Source organism: Triturus cristatus, chromosome 5_1 (genome assembly GCF_964204655.1).
Source record: "Triturus cristatus chromosome 5_1, aTriCri1.1, whole genome shotgun sequence".
NCBI lineage: Eukaryota > Metazoa > Chordata > Amphibia > Caudata > Salamandridae > Triturus > Triturus cristatus.
In genome coordinates, this window is record NC_140587.1 from 564,012,928 (window position 1) to 564,034,069 (window position 21,142).

At 42.4% G+C, this 21,142-nt stretch overlaps 1 protein-coding gene across 7 annotated transcripts in view; it reads left to right on the forward strand.

Moving 5' to 3' along the window:
• Window positions 1–21,142, forward strand: part of NCOA2 (nuclear receptor coactivator 2) — a 1,201,189-nt gene that overhangs the window by 298,207 nt on the left and 881,840 nt on the right. For all 7 annotated transcript variants that reach the window (XM_085605462.1, XM_085605466.1, XM_085605468.1 and 4 more), the window contains one exon: window positions 6,121–6,170. The gene's annotated coding sequence lies outside the window, so the exon portion shown is untranslated. The remainder of the gene's footprint in view (window positions 1–6,120; window positions 6,171–21,142) is intronic.

Consider the following 21,142-nt stretch of genomic DNA (forward strand, 5'->3'; position numbering starts at 1 on the left):
CTACGGACAGTCTTTTAAACCACATTAATTTCACCTTCACTGCACACACACTGCACAAAACCAGCTCCGCTGTATCCAGGCGTTGAAGCACACCCAAGGTGCACTCGGTACCTTGGGTGGGACCCGATGATGAAGCATGTCACCAACTAGGTTGGTGGTGAGGGTCTTCCTAAAACACATATATGATGTTCCACATACACATATTAGGAGCTCCTACCTGGTAGCTAGTTCCCTTTGATACTGACAATGTTTTGAGAATGCCATCTAATAACCAATTTGTTTAAATGGGAAATCCTCTACCAGCTCTCATGGTACACTTGTATTAACTGAGTTTGTAAAGTAGCGAGGTAGATCGGATAAAAATGTAGGGATGTCGTGTCGGAGCCATGAAGGGGAATGCAGTGTTGCTCCAATAGAGTGATGAAGGACATTACCTATTTACTGTAACTAAGACAAAATAGAAAATTAAACATTCCACTAACACGTGGAAGAGATTCAGAGTTTGAAGCTGCTTGCAGCATGGTTGTAAGGAAGGAAATCCTCCAGGTACATGCTGTTGCAGTAGGGGTCATTTGCGCGTAGACTTCCTGCTCATCAGACCTGAACCGTTGTCTTGTTCAGGAAAGTATAGTAGACTTTGAAATGATGAGGTGATTGCCTTGCCTTTTTTAGGCAAACCATTGTGAAAGATTACTTTATCTTTTGAGCTAATGGTTTCAGAGCAGTTTCAGTATAAGAAATGGCTAATACTGCCAATTCTGTGTCACCTGTTCCTAATTGGATACTCTCTGGACAAGTCCGCCAGTATCTTGGGTGCCTTGCCATCCAGACAGTTTATATAGACAAAATCTGACACACTTGAATACACTTTTGAAATACCCCCCCCCCCCCCCCCCCCCCCAGGCGATGCAGTGCTGGACTGACAAGATCGCCCCAGGGGATCAGGGCCGCCCACAGTCGCACTGGTCTCCTCCCTGTAGGTGTGTCTTACGGGAAGCCCGGTTGCTACGGAAAAGCGGGTGGGTTGTCTAAGAAGTATTTCTTTTGATCCAGTAGTGCTCTCCATCAAGTGCGGTGCTGGGATACACACATCAGCCTAAGTGTGGAGCTCGCATGGAAGATGAGAAGCAGAGCACTCAACACGCACTGACTTGATATAACACGGAGCCATCAGTAGCGCATGCTGAAAAAGCGCTGGACTTAGTGACAGAAATAGACTGCTCCACACTCGCTGACTTTTACTTCTCCCAGAAAGTGTCCACACTCCAGGTTTTGGGGCATACGAAGCACTCCAATTGTGCTGTGCTTGTCAGGCAAGTCTCTCTACTCAGCACACTGCTGCAGGACTCTCAAGAGACCGGGTCCCATAGGTGCTGCAATGCAACCTTTTATGGCCCTAAGGTTACCAGAACAGGTGACAAGTCAACAAGCTCTTGGAGAGTACTGGGGCACAAAGAGGTGGGCAGAGTAGCAGTCCCTCCAGCAGCCAGCAGGCAGCAGGCCAACACAACAAAGCAGGTAGTCCAAATGGCAGTTCCTCCTGGCAGCACAGCAGTCCTCTGGCAATATGCAGATTGTAAAGCCAGCAGTGTCTGGTCACAAGTCCCACTCAGTGACTCAAAACATGGTGTTAGAGCTCCAATACTTATAATCGAAATTGTCTTTGATAAACGGATGACTTGAAATGAACCTTTAGAAGTTTGCAACATTCCCTTTCAACGGCAGGACAAAACCTATTCAGATGTAAGTGTGAACCACCACTCTATCAGCCCAGGAAAGCCATCAGTATGCCGATGTATCCCCTCTCACACCCAGCTCTTCCTGTGTTGTGGCTGTTTGGAAAGTATGCACAAATTGTAGTGGTCACCTAGTTTAGATGTGTATTGGAGTCAGGCTGCAAAACACAGTCATAAACACAGAGAAATACCCACTTTCTCAAAGTGCCATTTCTAAAATAGTAATGTAAACTCTAACTACACCTGTAAGCAGGACTTATCACCACTATTCTAAACAAAACAAACATGGCTACGCCACTCCTTTCTGATCAGGAATTACCACTTAAAAGTATGTAAGTGGATTCCCAATGCTAGCCTATGAGAGTAGTAGGCCTTACAGCATGGAAAAACGAAATAGGTTGTGTGTCACTACCAGAACATTTCACACATAAAGAAAGGCACATGTCCTCCCTTTTACTTACACGGCACCCTGTCCATAAAGCTGCTTAGGGCCTACCTTAGGAGTGTCCAATGTGTAATAAAAGTGAAGGAAAGGCTTGGCAAGTAGTTTTAAATGCCAAGTCAGAGTGGCAGTAAACTGTGCACACAGGACCTGCGGTGGCAGGCCTGAGACTAGTTTGAAAGGCTAAGTCTGTGGGTGGCACAAGCAGTGCTGCAGGCCCACTGGTAGCATTTAATTTACAGGACCTGGGTATATGGGATACATACTTTGCAAAGGATTTACAAGTAAGTCATATATGCCAGACAGGTGTAAACCAATCGTACCTCGTTGAGGGGAGAAAGCACATCCAATTTAGCACTGATTAGCAGTGGTAAAGTGCCCAGAATCCTAAAACCAGCAAAAAGGTCAGAAAAAATGGCTGAGGAATGCAAAAAGTGTGGGGATAACCCTGCAGAGTGGGCCAAGTCAACAGTATATATGCCATATGTATTTGTATACATATGTATGCTGTGTCTGTGTGTGTCTGTGTGTGTGTGTGTGTGTGTGTGTGGTACTGAAGCATAGCGCCACATTTTCTTAGTGTAAAAGCCAAAGTGATTGGCTTTGTCGATGCTTTTTTAATCAGGTTTACAGAATTGTTGTTCTTGGATGAAGGAAAGGGTAAATTATACATGTGCTCAATGGCCTTTCTCTAATCCTATGACTGCAGATTATCTGAAGGAATAGGGTTGGGGGGAGTGTATGCATGGAAGTCTCCTGAAAGCTTGCCTTTGGATGCAAAACAGTGGGAAACTTGATAAAGCATCTGTAATCTGTAGGCACAAGTCTACGTACGCATCAGGCCGGCCAGGATTTTTCGCGTGAATCGGGTCTCACATAACCGCTCCTCGTCTTTTAAAATACATATAAGAATGAATGTAATCATTTTCTATGGCAGAAAAAGGGAGCGGACAACAAACTAGCTAAAGTTTCCTACGGATTTATATTTTGTTATGTATATGGTAAAATCGACGGTGGTTTCTTGTTTCAAACCCTTTCAGTGTCATTGCAGCCATTGCATCCATAATGTGGAAAGTAGCGCAGTGAGTGAACGGGGGAAATGTTTTCCATTTTCTCTGAAACTTCTTTATTGTAATAATTGGTAAACTATTTTTGAAAAAAGTACCTAACAAACGGCACACCCGTAAATAACATAGATTGACACCTGGGTACGCAGCTCGGACAGTCTCCTGAGCGCCATGCATGGTTCTAGGACTATGCCATGCTTGCCTCTTCCGACATAGCGGGTTTTCCCAACTGAGAACAAAACGGATTTGTTCCTTTGGTGGGGGAGGGGTTGTTTTTCGTGCGTCTAACTTGTCAGACTGTCAATTAAGCAGGAGCCTTAGAAATGCCTAATTATACCACTGGCAAGACGGTGTACCATCCAAGAGAATGCTCCAGTTTTAAGTTGTTTAAAAAAATATTGTGTAAGAGTTAAAGAGCGAAGGGGCGTCAGTGTGGTTTTTTTTTTAATGTACTTGTATCTCGAACGGAAATGCTGATCGGAGATGTTACAGTCCGAATTTTTAAGTTTCACATTTGCTGCTTGACAAAACAGATTACGGCGCAGAGGGGTGGAGCGTAAAGGGAATACACATTAAATAGTGATCCGGGTGCCCTTTTGACCAAGTGATGTCTATGGGGGAAGGAATGCTTCGATGCCGTTTACTTAAAAAGAAAAGAGAAAAAAAGGAATCGAGGGAGCTCATTGCCTGAACGTTAATGACACCGACATTGTTTTCCCGTTCCCTCTTAACTTGGCTGCTGCCTCGTAATCTGACTCCTGCGTTTATGTGTAAAGGGGTGGAGCGGAGCCTGTGCAGGCTTTCCAGCCAATCAACTGCGCGAGAGCTGTGGTTAGGAAAAAAATCTCAGCCTTGCCGGGTGTACTTTGCTTTTCGCTAAAACCGAAATTGGAAGCATATGATTTTTAACTGCAGTAAAATGACAGCCCCGAACCGGAATGGAACTGAGCTGGCAAACTAAGAGGTCGGGCGAGCAGCAGAGCTACAGTGTTTATGGCACACTGAGAGCAGTGTTTAAACCCCACACACGCCCTTCCTCGTGTGTCAGTCCTACCCTTATTTTGAGAGCGTCTGTACACGTTTCGCTGGTGCTGGCGACAGAGTCACAAGAGGGACACTTGATCGACCATCTCCAGAATTAGCTTCGAATGCCTTTCGGACATTTTGTCACATTAAGATGTACAGAACGGGAAATTTTGAAGGCGTTGAGGTTTGAAAAGTGCGTGTCATTTGAGAGCGAAAGGCGTACACTAATCTCAAAACGTAAATGTATATTCAGACTGCAAAACATATTTAATCATGATGAATGCCTTAAAGACCCAAAAAGTATATTGGGGTCACTTCTTTCCTTTGTTGTGTAATGCCACGTTTACATTCGCGATAACATTCAGAACGTGGTTGGTTTTTCGGCGCCAGTGTGAAAAGGGGTAAAAAAAACAACAAAAGTTTGACAACATATTTAAATTAAGTAACCCAAAAATGCTTAAAAGGGAATGGCCATGTTGCCAACACGTTCGAAAGGGCTGAAAAGCTAGCTCCCGCTCCGCAAAACCAGAGTAAAGTAACACAATGTATTAAGTAGTAGCGGGGACAGCTTAGTGTGGCCAATTTTTTGGCTTCAGGTGGTTATTTTGCTTGACCCGAATAATCGGAGTATTCCCACTTGCCTGGCTTCGCAAGCAAACCATAAAATCACGTAAATGTACATTCTTTCTTTACATAATGTTATTTTTCTTTGCAAGTTGGCTTCCACTGATACCCACGTGACAGTGATATTTTTAGGAGTATGCTAGAGGAATTTGCTAGACATTTAAGCTGTTTCTCTAGCCTCGTTTCCCCCAAATATGTATCCTCAAAATATGCAGAGACTTTATTTCCGCCCTCCTCTTCCACTGATCTGGTCAAGTGTCATTTACATTTTGCTTCTACCCTCCGCCAACACTGCCTACCGGTTGGGCAACTGGTCTACCCACATCAGCTTTTGACTGTCTTCACTGAGTGAAAGTAATTTGCTCTCGCACATGTGCACCTTTCTCTAAAAAGTAGTCCCATTATTTCCTACGGCTAGTAGACCAGTCTCGGCTTCCATTTCTTACCAATGTATTTTGCATACACCTGCATGCAGCATTTAGACATTTTTACTTATTAATTTTTTTTAATAGCTTTTGCGCTTTTAATGTCTATTGCTCGTTTGCAAAATAAAAAATCAGAGGCTTGCCAAGCCAGACGTGTGTGTTGCCGTTTGTTTTGGTGTTAGCCGAGGCTTTTTGATTTTCCTTAAATTGTTTATTTAGTTATACTTGTACTGACTTTCAGCCATCTCTTAATCCAATGGGTCTGTTGTCATTCACACTTTTCTCCCACTGGTTGCAACATACAGCATTGGGTAGTGTATCAGCTCACTTAAGCCATTGATAAACTTTGCCGTGAGTGACTTCATACTGCTCTTTCTCATGAGGCACGACTGTGCTCAAAGTAGTTCGTCAGTGCTAGAAATTACTTCGACAATGTGTGCCTTTTTGAAACCTAAAAACATATTTATATTATCAAGTGCACTGCAACTCCACTAATAATAAAGTTGTATACAATTCATGACAAAACAAAAGAAGCTTTGCCATTACTGAAAAGCTGACTGCCAGTGCCAGACCATTGCTTGTTTTGATTTATTATGGGGTTACCCACTGCTCTGTGTCTGATCCCCTTGGCCCCTGAATGCATCTTTTACATTTACAAATACTGAAGAAAGAAAGCAGCATTGATTGGATGCACTGAGTAAGGTCTTCCCTTGTTAAGTCATGAATAAAATACTAACATTTAAGGTAAATGTAGAACTATAACCGCATTTTAAAGCTACCTTTTCTTTTATTGTTCTTAGGGATACTGAGTGCAGTTGTATGACATAAACAAGAAAAGTAAAGTTATAAGGTAAGGATTTATGTTTGCTTGTATTGAATTCACAATTATAAGAAACGCTGTGTACTAAGTCAAATTCGAAATTCTAACAACCATAAATTAATATTGGCTGCCTACACTGATCATTTGATATAACCCTTCTTTCGTAAGAAGCAGAGAAATTCCTTATCCCTGTGTTAAATTGAGTCAAGATTGGCTGATCTAAAATTTGGTTAGTATCTGAAATGTCAGTGCGGTACAGAAGTTACAGTATTCCCTTAGAAATCATTTGTTTAGCAGAAAGTGCACAAACCCAAGGCCCAAAAACTGTAGCCATCCTGTTCTGCTTTCAAGCCACTTTTTACCCACACTCATTTATACTTTATTTTAAAACCACACTAGTCTCCCCCCCCTGCAATATTGTCTCCTTAATTGAAAATAAGTGTCTTTAGCCCAGTAGGTGGGTTTGCAAAAGAATGGGTTCTAATAAAGGTAACAAGGAACTTCACGTTCTTATTGTATTTTTGCATTTGGAAGGCATTTGCAGAATCTGGTACAAAATATTTTATTTACCTGTCCTCATGTTGTAATCATTCTATAATTGATGTATTATTTCCGTCCAAATCTTTTAAAGTTTATCTTCATGCTTGGGGGAGATAGTTTGGTATCATGCTGATTTAGTGATCAATTTTGCTGTAAGTGGAGAAAGCGCTGCAATTAAATGCTGGCAGTTCAATTCATGTATTTGAAATGCATATTATTGGCTAGGAAGTTTTTCAACATTAAAATGAAGATTAAATTATACTACAATAGCACATTTTATAGCATTATCTTACAACGCAACATTCTCTAGCATTAACCCCTTCTTCAAAAATTCATACAAAACGCCCCAACGTTTTATAAACTTATTACTTTCTCCCATTCTAGCAGCAAACAAGCTTTCTCAGTCTGAAACCTTAGATATTTTCCTAAGCCATTCTGAAAAACCTGGACTATTTTGCAAATTCCACTGCTGCATTATTATGGATCTAGCAATTAACATAGATATAAAATAAATCAGTTTTGTCTCTTATTTATGCATTTAACATGTGAGACAAACCCCAGCAATGCAATTGTCAAGTCCTGTGAGATTTGATTGAATATTTAGTATTTTAGTACTAGGAATATAAATACGTCATCCAAATTGTATTAACATGGGGTAAGACCATGCTGTATGTAATACATTTCCTGCAACAGCTTTTTGACATTGAAAGCACTGTGGTTCAGATGTCACATTAATGTTGTGCACAAAAAAAGAAGTATGATAAATTAACCATTTTGCCAAAAAATCCATTCTCGTAAAAGTAGCTCCTCTGACTGTTGTAATATTGTTTCTATATCGTCATAGTCAAGGTACAATTATCCTCTTTTCCCTATTTTATATGCCATCTTCTAAACATTCTTGCTTTTTAAAGAATCTAATGAGTTTCCTATGCCCCTCACCTGTCTACTTACAAGATTCATATGCCAAAACGCCAGGAACATTGATTAAAATGGGTTCAGCATTAGCTGGTAAATGTTGAATGCAATTATACAACCACATATGGTCTTGTGTCCCCTAAAGCAGCTTTTCAGCAAGTGCCAATATTTCCATCCCTTACTAATGTTGAGACACTACGTTTGTTATTCCACACCATTGCCATCTTAAAATGTCTCCCAAATCTTGTTCTTGTGATATCACATCTTGTAACTGGTTCGACATTATTATAAGGAATAGAAAATATTTATATAACTGATTTCCCTTAAAAAAAAAAAAAAAAAAAATCATTGGAAGCCCATTGTAGCGAACTGTTTTTGGGCATTTAGTCATTTTTAGTATATTCGAAAATGTTAACTTATTAATTCGGAAACAATATTGTAAGAATATGTCCGGTTTCTAAAACTAGTGCAGTAGGCAGCAAACTCAGTAAAGTAATACAATTTCAAATTGCACAGTGCTAAACCTCCTACTTTAGATAAATAGTGTGAAGTGTCATCCTTGGTGCATTATTCCCTCAATAAATTATGCAAACCTTCCTTCAATCTTTTTAAAAAGCTTATCATATAAAATACACGGAGCACCAGAGAAAAGGAAAGTAACAAGTGGAGAATTCAATATTTTGATTAATGTAATACATCCTATAACAGTTAAATGTATGGGAAGAGGGCCTATAGCATGTTAATCAGTGGCACAATTACATTCATGTAACTCTACTAGATCCAACAACGCATACATGCTTAGATATACATTAATGATCTTAAACTCTTTCTGCACTATTTTTGGAAAAACCTCAGGTTTGGTATTAAACAGCAGGTTTCAGCTTTTTAGTGTTATTTATTTTGTATATCCTCCAGTCTACTTCAACATACTAAACATTTGTTGTGCATTGTCAGTGTTAACAGTTTCGGTTATATGAATTAAAATTAGACCATCCACATACAATTTCAATTTAGACCTATTGTCTGCTTGAGCAGAAACTCTGAATTCATCAATTCAAGCTGTTGCAAGTGGATGTAAAGAAATATAAATAAAATCGTGGATGGTTGACAAATTGGCTTAGTTAGTGTCTCTGTTTACTGTCGAAGTTCCTGCTTATTTTGAATGAACATTATATGAGATCTATTAAAAACTGACCTTGTTATCTGGGAGGGAAAGCCAAATACTTTTAAAATAGAATATAACCTCTCCCAGCTCACAAGGTCAAATGCTTTTATAGCATTGAACAGCATAACTGTATATATTTTATTGTTTTAAAAAAAACATCATTAGCCCCAATCAAATAGTTTGCTAAAATAGCATACCGTGATGCCATTCTGATCTTTATGAAATGACACATTTGCAAATTTAGCTGTCCTCACAAGTATATCTTTACTACTTTTGAGTAGTCCATGTTAATAATGTTATTGAGCATTAGGGATTCGGATTATCTGACTTATCCTTGCTTTAAAAAGCTGACCACCATTACTGTATTCAAGGATTCCGGTACTTTATCTCTTTTTAATATCTGATTGGCTAGTGTACATAAATGTTTTCCCACGAGCCACCAAACATTCGATAAAACTAAGCAATAGTCCACTCCTTCCCATTAGATGTTCTTACGATCTCTAATATTTCCTCTTTAAAAAAAGTTTTTATCAATTGTGAGGCTGCTTCATAAGTCAGTGTAGCGATTGGTAAGGATTTAAAAAAGACTCAAAGTGGCTTTTATTCATAATAATATATCTCTGGGATTGCTCATTCTCACGTTAATCTTTGGATTGCATATTCTGCTTATTTTATTTCTTTTTGCTTTTTCCTGGCTTTTTGACAAAGCTATAAGTTAACCAGAAACCTAATGTTCTCTATAGAATTTTTGCAAGTATTTTCATTTAACTGTTATTCATTATAGTAATCATTAAAACAATATTGTGCTCTTTCTCATTTCGGTCTGTTTGCTGGGGAAATATTTGTAGGGAATTTGTTTTGAGAATGACTGATCATTCACTCCATATCCACAATCTTTGTTTTTTAATTTTTTTTATTCAAACTGATGTTATGAAAGATTATTCTTCCCCCTTAAAGTTGTTTAAAAAACTTTGTATTTCACAGAAATATATGTAGTTCCATCAGTGCCTTCCAAAATGTTTCCACAAATCCTTGCCACACTTTTATACAGTGTAAGCTTAATGAGATATAATCAGTTTTACAGTGTTGTATCTTTCATAGATTCACATTCCTGAATCTTCCCTGTCGTCATGGTGGGAGTCCCACGATACCAGTAATATAAGCAGTGTTAAAGCATTAGCAGTATAAACCCCATTGAAAAACAATAGATATTGGTAGCAATTAATTTTTTTTTTTACAGCATTCAAACTTCAACCAGTCAGAACAGAGATCCAGAAGCACTATACCCCTGCAGAGCCACCATACCTCAGATTTCTAACTGTATGTCGTGTGATAGGGAGTCACCCTGGGCTGTGCTCAGTCAGTGTTTCCCCTGCTCTTCTGTTCAATGTTTGACCTTACATCTATTCAGTTACACCTCAACCCTTCAAGAAACATCTGAGTTACTGTGGATTAGATTTACTTTGGCTATTTTCATCATGTCTGAGGGCAAAAAAGGCTTTTCAGGCCTTGTAAGTCCTGTGGGGAGGTCTAGTCTCTTTTCCGAAGAGCCCGCCCCACAAAGAATACTTATATTGCCTATATTCTCAATGCACTTTTCAGCCAAGACCGTCAAGGATTGTAATGCCAGGTTGGTTCTCTGGCTGCAGAAGAGGAGGACTCACACTGAATCAGATTCAGAGTGTGAGGAGAAGGGCCATTGCTCCTCAAGAGAAAGGAAAGAAGGGACATCCTTCTCTGGCAGACTCACAAAGATATAAGTCCCAGCAGGGTGACCACTAGTGAGCTGGCAAGGAGCCGTCAGGTCTGTATTCTTCTCATGGAAAAACTGTCTCCTCACCTTTATCTGCTCCTTCAACTCCATTCAAGGAGCCACTGATAAAGAAAATCTGTCAGTCGACGAAGATCGCCCCGTCGGTGACCCCAGTGATGACGCCAACATGTACGACCGCTGTGACCAGAACAACGATGACCGTTACCTCGTCAACGAGACAGTCTCCAACATGAATTTTGTCGACAACTGAAGCATGACCGTCAACTTCGGATGTCTGTCCATTAACAAATATTACATCTGGGGCTACGTCGTTGACAACCCTGTCGACAATCCCCTCAACGGTAGTAAGGGATACTTCCTACATTTCTCACAAGGGCATGACCCCATCTATGCAGCATAAATTATCTAAAGTATCCCCTTTGCCTCCGGTATGCCTGTTGGAAGTTCATGAATCCGGGGTTGAAAGACTTTTTGGACCAGCCTATAACCCATCTCAGCTCAACGTCTAATGTCAGGAGACTGAGGAAGCTGAAAACAGCCTACGTATTTGAAAAGTGATTTTTTGTTTGCTCTCGGTTCATCAGTCAGCTCAGGAGTACAACACTTTCCTTGAACACTATCCATATGAGGAACCTGATGAGGATCAACAGCATGCACAATCTATATTGATCCCTGTATCATTGGTCAATGATTTGCTCTGCATGATCAATGACTATTATAAGAGGTTCCTGGACGCGAATGCCCCAACTTAGCAGCTACCTCCAAGACGGGACCTTCCTGAGGTTGCCTCTACTCCTAGACATCCTCCCACGCCTAGCAGAGAAAGACCGGTGCTACCTTCCGCCACTATAAGGGACACTAGCTGACAGCGACCAACAGCCTGGTAGGGAGAAAGTCCTGCAGACTCAAGAGATTATCTTGAATGGGATGATTACATTGCTCCAATGTCTGATTCACCCATTCTTACTCTGGCAGATTCCCCTCCATTAGATAATGGCAGATTCCACAAACTACTTGAAAGAGCGTCTAAACATTTTGACCTTCCTCTGAATGCTTTTTATGTGATCTCTAAAGGGATGCCCAGCGCTCAACGAGATCCATACCTATAGTGGATTTTATCTGGCATGAGTGTTCAAAACTTATCAAACCACCAGCTTCAGTGGTGGCTGTCATCCCGAAGCTGGATAAAAAACATACAAGGCTCCAGAGAGCTAGCCAGCTTGCCTTATTGACCAGTCCTCACCGGACTCTGTTATAATGGAGATGGCTCAGGGGTGTGCAAAGAATCTATCTTCACCATGCACAGCTCCTCCTGAAAAAGGACGCAGGCTGATCAACATAGGGAAAAGATTTTCGGCCATGGTTGCGACTTCCATTAGAGCCTCGATCGCTGTAGCCATCCTTGGGAGATACGATCATCTGATGTCATCTGACTTGTAACTGCTCCTAGAGTGTCTACTGGAGGATAAGAAGAAGGACCCCTGAGAAACCTTAATGGAAGGGGAGAAGGCCTCATCTGAGATAATAGATGTAGCCATGGATATTTCAGCCACAGCCTTCCTTCAGATGGCAGGGGCAGCAGTTTTACGTCCCCAGGGATGGTTGAAGGAGACGTTGTTTCGACCAGAGGTTCAGTCAAAGATCCTCGATATGCCCTTCAGGAAAATTTTATTCAGAAAGCACGTGGACGATGCGTGGCAGTATATAAAAGTAGACACTGAGACTGCTTGTTCACTTGGCACTTTGCAGCAAAGGCAATTCCAGTCTTTTTGTGGCAAAGGCCGAGAACAATTGACTTTCCGACCGTCCTTTCAACAGGCCAGAATCTTCCTGGGATTCCCCAGGTGGTAATGACAACGTATGGTTCCCAGGAGGGATGGGCAGCACATTCTGAGGTTCATATAAAATGGTCCAGTCAAGAAGCTCCGTCATAAATAAACCTCCTAGAGCTGAAAGCAGTGTTCCTGGGTTTTCAAGCCATTCCTCCCAGACTCTACAACTCATCTGTTCTGGTGAGAACGGACTATGCTACGACCATGTTCTATCTCACCAAACAGTCGGGACTCGGTCGCAGCCTCTATCCACATAAGCACAACAGATTAGGGAATGGTTACGTCTCAACATTTCCCCAAAAATAGAGCATGGTCTGGGGGTACAGAACTTGTTGGCGGATACTCTAAGCAGAAGAGACAAGCAATGCCATGAGTGGGAACGAGGCCACCAACAGTTAAGGCAAATTTTTAATCGTTAGGCTTTTCTGAACCTGTATCTTTTCACCACTCGTGAAGCCTGTACTTAAGCAGATAGCCTCAACCAGGAATCTGGGGAAACTCATTCCACTTTGCATAGACATAAATGTTCGCATATGCGTTCACTCCATTTCTACTCATTCCTAAAGTTCTACAGAAAATAAAGGCGGAGCCATGCCACCTGATACCAGCATGACCAAGGCAGTATTGGTTCAAAGAGCTTTGTCGCCTATCAGAGTTTCCGTAGGGGAAGACCTGCTGTCGATGAACGAGGGGCAGGTTGTTAATCCGCAAATCCGTTCTCTCAATTTATCAGCTTAGCTCCTCACTACACAGAGTTCGGTACTCTTAAGTCTCCCAGAAGAGTGTGCTTCGATTCTACAGACTGCGTGTGCTGCATTTACAAACAGAGGTTACTAGGCAAGGTGGAGAAGATTTTGTTTTGGTGTACATCTCAGTCTTGTCACCCTCTCGTCTACACCAGAGCAGATTCTCCCTTATCTGCTGAAGCTTTCAAAATCAGGACTCACCCACGCATCCACTAAGGTTCATTTAGCAGCCATTTCTTGACCAGAAGGTGTCTTTGACAGTTGTTTTTGTGTTCTAATAGGCTTGTGAAGGAGTTCATGAAGGGAATTTTTCAGGTCTACGCTCCCTTAAAGCCTCCTCCTGTGATAAGGCAGCTAAACACAGTTTTAACATAGCTCATGTAATCTCCTTTTAAGCCGATACATAAAGCTGACTTTTCTCTTTCTCGCATGAAAGCTTGCCTTGCTTTTAGCTATCACATCTGCAGAAAGGATAAGTGAGATCCAAGCTTTCATAGTCCAAGTGCCTTATTTATAATTTCGGGAAGGCAGGATAATCCTTAGGACTAACCCCAAATTCATACTATAGGTGCCCACATCTTTTCACCTCAACTAACCTGTGGTATTACTGACTTTCTTCTGTAACCCCTCATCTCCTGCAGAGAGGACTTTGCATTCTTTGGACATCAAACATTGTTTAAATTTCTGTCTGAAAAGAAGGAAAACCTTCAGGAAATCAAACCAACTCATGATCTCCTTTGCACCACCAAGAAAAGGACAGGCTTTATCACTGGCAAGCATCGCTCGCGGCAACTATAGCTTTCTGTCAGAAGGCTGGAAGACCACTATCCGCGAAGGCCCATTCTACCCAGAAGGCAACCTCTTCCTTGTTTGAAGGTGTATCATTGCCTGACATCTGCAGGGCAGCAACGTGGGTTAACATCCACACCTTTACTAAGCACTGCTGTCTGGATGCATGGAGTAAGGCAGATGTGGCAGTTAGACAAGCTGCGATAAGACGCCAGTTTGCTTAAGGTACTCAATGTTTTGAATATTGTTGTTTTCATTATGGTATATTATGAATCTCTTTATCTCTTCCTCTTACTTTATTATTAATCTGTCATGTAATGCTTTTGAATATTGATGTTATACACTTTTCTAAGATGGATATGACTGTATTATTTCTATTTTGAGTGTAGTGGGATGGTTCGCCTTACCCACGTCCATTGTTTTACTTGACACTGCTTACTAGTCTTATCCAAGCATGTGAATCTACGTACGATACAATACTGGAGAAGAAGCAAGTCACTTACTTGTACACTGTGGTTCTCCAGTATGGATATCTTTTATAGATTCTCATGCAACTGTACCTCCTCCCCATTAAGGCTCACCACTTAATACCTATGTTCGAGGCATGTGCACTGTAGATACACATGCTTTGCATACTCCTGCCGTCTAGTGTTGGGTCCAGATGTTTGCAAGTTATTTTTCTTCAAACAAGTCTTTCCCAGTCACAATATAAGGTGACTCTTCTTTTTGGTAATAGTGTGCATGGGCATCGACTCCATTGTTCGATTGTTTTTTTTTTTTCTGCCATCGGGTTCGGACGTGTATTGCTGCACTGCAGTTCAAAACAGTCCTTCGGGTTCCCCTTGGTGTGCAGTCCACTGTACCCTCGATGGTATTGTTATCGTACGTGTTTCCCTCTCTCCGCATATCGATTTGATCGGGAAAGTTTCCATCTTTGGTTGAAAACATCTTGAGCGGCCTTCAGGACTAGCTGCGTTGGTCCAGCTGCCTGCCGATGGAACGGACTCTGTTTCAATTCTGTTCTCGGTGCCTATCGAAGTACCCTCGCTCCGATCTATACCAAGCCTGCAACTTGTGCCTCTCACCGGAGCACATGGAAGACCATTGTGAGGCTTGTCGGTCATTTTGTTAGAAAAAGACCCTTCGGGATCGTCTGGCTCGATGACGTGAAATGCAGCCCCAAAGCATCCAACATACTACGGATATCTTCTGAGAAGAATCTGAAAAGGAAGAAGCGACAGCTGCGGAAGAAGAGGGGGCCTTTTTGGTCCCAGAATCAGATTCCGACTTAGAAATCAAATTAAGAGTCCGACGATGTTCCAGGGGGACAGGGTGCCGTGAGTACTAAAACCCCCTTACCACATAAACTCTTTCACTAAACATACGGCTTCTGAACCGAGACTGTTTCCAACGCCCAGCTCCCGGACCTGGCACAGAAACAAATAGTCAAGCCTTATGGCTTGGGATTGAGTCGAGACAAATAGTCTTCAGATTCGAAACATTCCACTCCGAAAGACAAATCTGGTTCGGAGCCAAAATCTTCCGCTTCACAACACAAGTCTGCTTGAGAACTGAAATCTTCCGCTTCAAAGGATAAAAGGGACAAGTCCGGTTCGGTACCGAAAACTTTGGAGCCTGAATCAAAACCGGCTCTCCCAGATCCCCCGGAACCAATCTTTGATGTCACGAAGGACAGATTAGACTCGAAACAGAAAAAGCTGTACATCAACTGAGATACTGGACCCATATTAGCTAAAAGTCCTTCAAAAGGAAAGTTAGTTTAGAGGACTCTGGGTATAAGATTTCTCTTAAGAAGAAGAAGAAGGACATTGCCACAAGTCCAATCACCATACATTGCCATCCCTCCACCTCCACCATTTTCACCTTTACTACAACTGCCAGCCTCAGATCCACTTCACATAACCCCCCAGGGGCCTTCTCATACACAGCCTGCTTTAGGAGATAATGATGACGATGTCAATGTTCCTTTAGCACCAGATCCACGGGCTGATTATAATATTGATCCTCACATGGATAATGATCCAGATTTATACCCTGCAAAACCATCACCTCCCGATGATAATGTATCTTATCAAGAGCTGATTTCAAGAGCAGCATCTAATCATGGAGTTACACTGCACAAAGAGGCTTCGGATGACTCCTTTTATTTGAGACACTAGCTTCTTCACATAGAACTAGTCAGACTCCCTATGTTCAAAGGCATGATGAGGAATGCAAATGAGATTTTTAAAGACCCTGTTCGTGCCTGTATCTTAACACCTAGGGTTGACCAGAAATACAACTATCATCATCTGATCCTGCTTTTATTAAAGGACGACCACCCTTAGACTCATGGTAGTTTCTAATGCTCGTAAAAGAGCAAACTCACAGACCTCTGGAGATGCACCTCCCCAGATAAAGAGTCTAAATTAATTGACGCATCCGGTAAAAGTGGCTGCACAAGCCGCTAACCAATGGCATATTGCCAACACACAGGCCTACTAGCTAGGTATGACCGGGCACACTGGAACGAGATGGAAAGCCTACTTCAATACCTCCCAGAAGAGCACAAGAAAAAGGCACAAGAACTAGTCCAAAAAGGAAAACGTATATCTAATTCTTCTATTAGATGTGCTCTAGATGCTACTGATATTGCAGCGAGCGAAGTCAACACCAGCATTCTTTTACGTCGACATGCCTGGCTTAGGATTTCAGGATTTAAACCAGAAGTCCAGCAACCTATTTTAAACACCCCCTTTGACAAGCAACATCTTTTCGGACCTCAAGTTGATGAGGCTTTAGAAAGGATGAAATAAAGACAAGTACGTGGCGAATTCCCTGGGAGCGCTTCAGTCTCCCATCAAGCAGAGGCTCCTTTGGGCGCTCATTTTATAGGGGAGGGTCCAAAACTGCAGACTCTAACACTTCTTCATATAAGTCCAACACGCAACCCACTTCCTCTAGAGGCTTCTACAGAGGAGGGTACAGAGTAAACAATTTCAAAGGTAGGGGTAAGAGAACACCAACGCATAACTCCCCTTCCCCCAATAAACAGTGACTTGCCTACACTTCCCCCAATCATTTAACACCTGTCAGGTGAAGACTTCAACAATTTCTCCCCATTTAGGAATCAATTTCATTCAGGCAACCGGGTGCTAGACATTATCCGACATGGTTATTTCCTGGAGCTCACCAGCAATCCTCCCAATATTTCACCTCGCACTCACAAACTCTCATCAGAGCACCTGTTGCTTTTCAAACGAGGTACAAGCTGTTTTAGCAAAAGGAGGCATAGAACTAGTTAGGATACAGTACCAAGGTTCAGGGATTTACTCTCTGTACTTTCTAACCCCCCAAAAAGATGGCTCCTTAAGATCAGTTTTGGATCTAAGGACATTAATTCTGTACATACTTTCAGGACATTTCCACATGGTCACGCTTTAATGAGTACTTCCACTTCTACAGCAAGGCAATTTTATGTCCACACAGTACTTAAAAGACGCATACTTTCACATTCCGCAAATATATAAGATTTGTGATAGCAAGAAAACACGATCAGTTGAAAGTACTCCCATTCGGAGAAACTACAGCTCCCAGAGTATTCACAAAATATCTAGCAGTAGTTGCAACATATCTGGCGAAGACAACAGATTCATGTCTTCCCATACCTAGATGACTGGCTCATCAAAGCAAGCACACACCAAAAAAGTTTACAACACACTCAGACTACATTAGACCTACTCTACCAATTGGGTTTCACGGTCATTGCACAGAAATCTCATCTTCAGCCTTTACAAATGCAGTCCTATCTGGGAGTGACTCTAAGCACTCGCACAGCTCTAGCCTCTCCCAATGCAGCCAGAATTCGAAATATTCAAACTGTTACTATATTTTCAGACCAACCAAGACGTAGCAGTCAGGACTTTCATGCAACTGTCAGGAATGATGGCATAATGCATTGCAATAGTGCCTCGTGCAAGGTTACACATGCGTCCCCTACAAGAATGCTTAGCACGACAGTGGAATCAATCTCAGGGTCAATTAACAGATCTAGTGTTGGGAGACAGCCACACCCATCTTTGCAGTGGTGGAATACATGAAACTTATCAAAAGGGCAGCCCTTCATCGACTCTGTTCCACATATCGTGCTAACAGCAGGCGCATCTTTCACAGGTTGGGGTGCCCATATCCACAATTTGACAATTCTGGCATTATGGGACAACAAGCACAAAAGTCTTCACATCAACTATCTAGAGCGTTTAGCTGTGTATCTAGCACTGAGAGCTTTTCAGTCTCACCTCCTAGGGAAAGCTGTCTTAGTACATAGCTGTCAAATTGTCCATGCGGACTATGTGCAAAAACAGGGGGGGGGGGTGGAGGGATCACACTCTCTGCAACTGTTACGCCTCTCTCAGACCATTTGGTGTTGGGCAATCCATCACAGAATTAATCTTCCAGAAGAGCACCTCCTAGGAGTGAACTATCAAATTACCGACCTTTCAGCAAGATGCAGCAACAAATACACGAGTGGGAACTTAATCCCCAAGTTCTCCTTCCATACTTTCAACAATGGGGATTTCCACAAATAGATCTGTTTGCCACAGTGGACAACTCAAATTACCAAAACTTCGCCTCCAGGTTCCCACACCCTCTATCCAAAAGCAGCGCCCAATGGATGAATTTGTCAGGGATATTTATCTATGCTTTTCCTCGTCTCCTTCCATTTCTGGTTCGGAAGCTCAGGCAAAAATCCCTCACACTGATTTTGGTTGATCCCTCATGGGCCTGTCAACCGTGGTTTACCACACTCTTGGAACTATCAGTTTTTCCACATCAAAAGCTGCATCTCAATTCCACACTTCTCACTCAGAACCGTGACGAAATCAGACACCCAAACCCCAAGGAGCTCAGTCTAGCGATTTGGCTCCTAAAGTCACAGAATTTGGATACTTAAATTTGCCACCAGATTGTATGACTATTCTTAAGGAATCAAGAGACTACCACTAGAGCATGTTAAGGAGCAATATGGAAAAGATTTGTTGTATATTGTAACAACAATATTGATCCGCTAGATGTCTCTATCCAAATTATTATTTGTTACCTTTTGCATCCACAGAGATCTGGTCCAGCCTACACGTCTATTTGATTGCACCTTGCAGCAGTAGCCACATATTTGCAAAACAGAAAACATTTATCTTTGTTCAAAGTTTCAGTAATTAAAGCCTTTATGGAGGGCCTGAAAAGAGTAATACCACCCAAAATTCCTCCTGCACCACTTTGGAATCTAAATATTGTGCTTACAAGACTCATGGGTCCACCTTTTGAGCCATTACACAATTGTCCGTTACAGTTTGCCTTCCTCCTTGCTATCACTTCATTAAGGAGAGTTGGTGAGCTACAAGCATTAACCTTACAAGAACCATTCTTTCAACTTCATAGAGATAGAGTAGTTTTTCTCACCAACCCAAAATTCCTTCCAAAAGTGGTTTCTGCTTTTCATATTAACCAATCAGTTGAGTTACCTGTGTTCTTCCCTCAACCGGATTCAGTAGTAGAAAGAGCTCTTCGTACACTTGATGTCAAAAGTGTTATTATACTATATTGAAAGAACAGAAAATCTTCGTAAAACAAAACAACTGTTACACCTCACAAAGGCAATCCTATCTCTAAATCTAGTATTTGAAGATGGATTGTAAAATGCATTCAAACTTGCTATGCTAAAGCTAAAAGAACTTTATACCTCCTAGAGCACATTCCACTTTTAAAAAATGAGCATCTATGGCCTTTTTAGGTAACATTCCTACAGCTAACATTTGTAAGGCAGCAACATCGTCCACACCACACACATTTACCAAGCATTCTTGTGTGGATGGGTCAACACATCAACAAGCCAATGTAGGGCAAGCAGTGCTAAAACACTTGTTCGTGGCATATGAGCTGCAGATCACACACACTTAGCATAGATCGCTATCTGGTGTTGGGCCCGGATGTTTGCACTTGTTTTGTCTTGGAAAGTCTTTGGAAGTCACGAGATAGGTGACTCCTCCTTTGGATCATAGTGCGCATGGGCATCGGCTCCATCCTCCGATTGTTTTTTTCAGCCATCGGGCTCGGATGTGTTTCTCGCGCTCCAGTTCGGAACCGTTACCGATTCCATTTTTGACGCGCAATCCTTAACCCTTTCTACGGTATTTTCTCGATCGCAAACCCTAATCGGCGCGCATCTCCCCAAGTCGAAGTCTTCGATTCCAGTCGTCGAGAAAGGCCTTCGGACCTACCCAGGCCTTAGCATCTGGCTCATGGAAATGACCCTATTCAAGAAATGTCCTCAATGTGGGTCGAAGTTTCACCACACCGATCTGCATGAGGTGTGTACTCTGCTTGTCACCGGAGCACGAGGCCAGAGACTGTCCAGCTTGTGCCTCTTTCCACTCCAAGAAGACAATTCGGGATCGGCGATCTTGGAGGACCATGGCTACAGTAATTCCATCCCCGATGACATTTTTCAAGAGGGCTTCGATGTACCAGAGCGGGAGCGGATCGAAGAAGGCCTCATCAGCGCCTCCGAAGCCGATGACTTCGATGTCGAAGAAATCACTCTGGTGCCACGTCGACACCGACCCACTCCATACATCGAAAAAGGCTTAGTCACACCTTCACCTTTGGGCCCAGGTGCACACTGACACACTGCTTCACACGCCTCGCCCTCGGGCCCGGCAGAGAAACCTACCAAGCCTTCAGGCGACTCTGGCTCGAGTCAGCCTGCAACCGGTGCAAAAACTCAATCATCAGCACCGAAAAAGAAACCACCACCTCCTCCTCCGTGTCGACCGTTGCTTCCACCTCAAACCCCTCGACACCGAAAACAGCGAGCACCGACTCGCCGGTACCGAAAAAACACTTGGAGCCGCCCAAGAATCCACTCCCCAAGAGTTCGGCCTCACATTCTTCGAAAAAAGCATCGGAACCGAAAAAGCATACAGGGACTGCAAAACAACACAGGTCCAAACCCAAAGACACTCCGGTGCCGAAAAAGCCCCCGGAACCGAAACAGTCGGCCCCGAAAAACCAAACTTCATCAGAATAGCTTTTTCGACCAGACCCTGCTCAAAAAGCTCTTGTTAAAATCCCTAAAACTGGTCAATTGTAACTAAGTTCCAGGAAAAGACCACTGGGCAAGCCTACACCTGCTCCAACACCTAAGAAGAGGGACATTGCTACATCTCCTCTTAGAGTCCCTT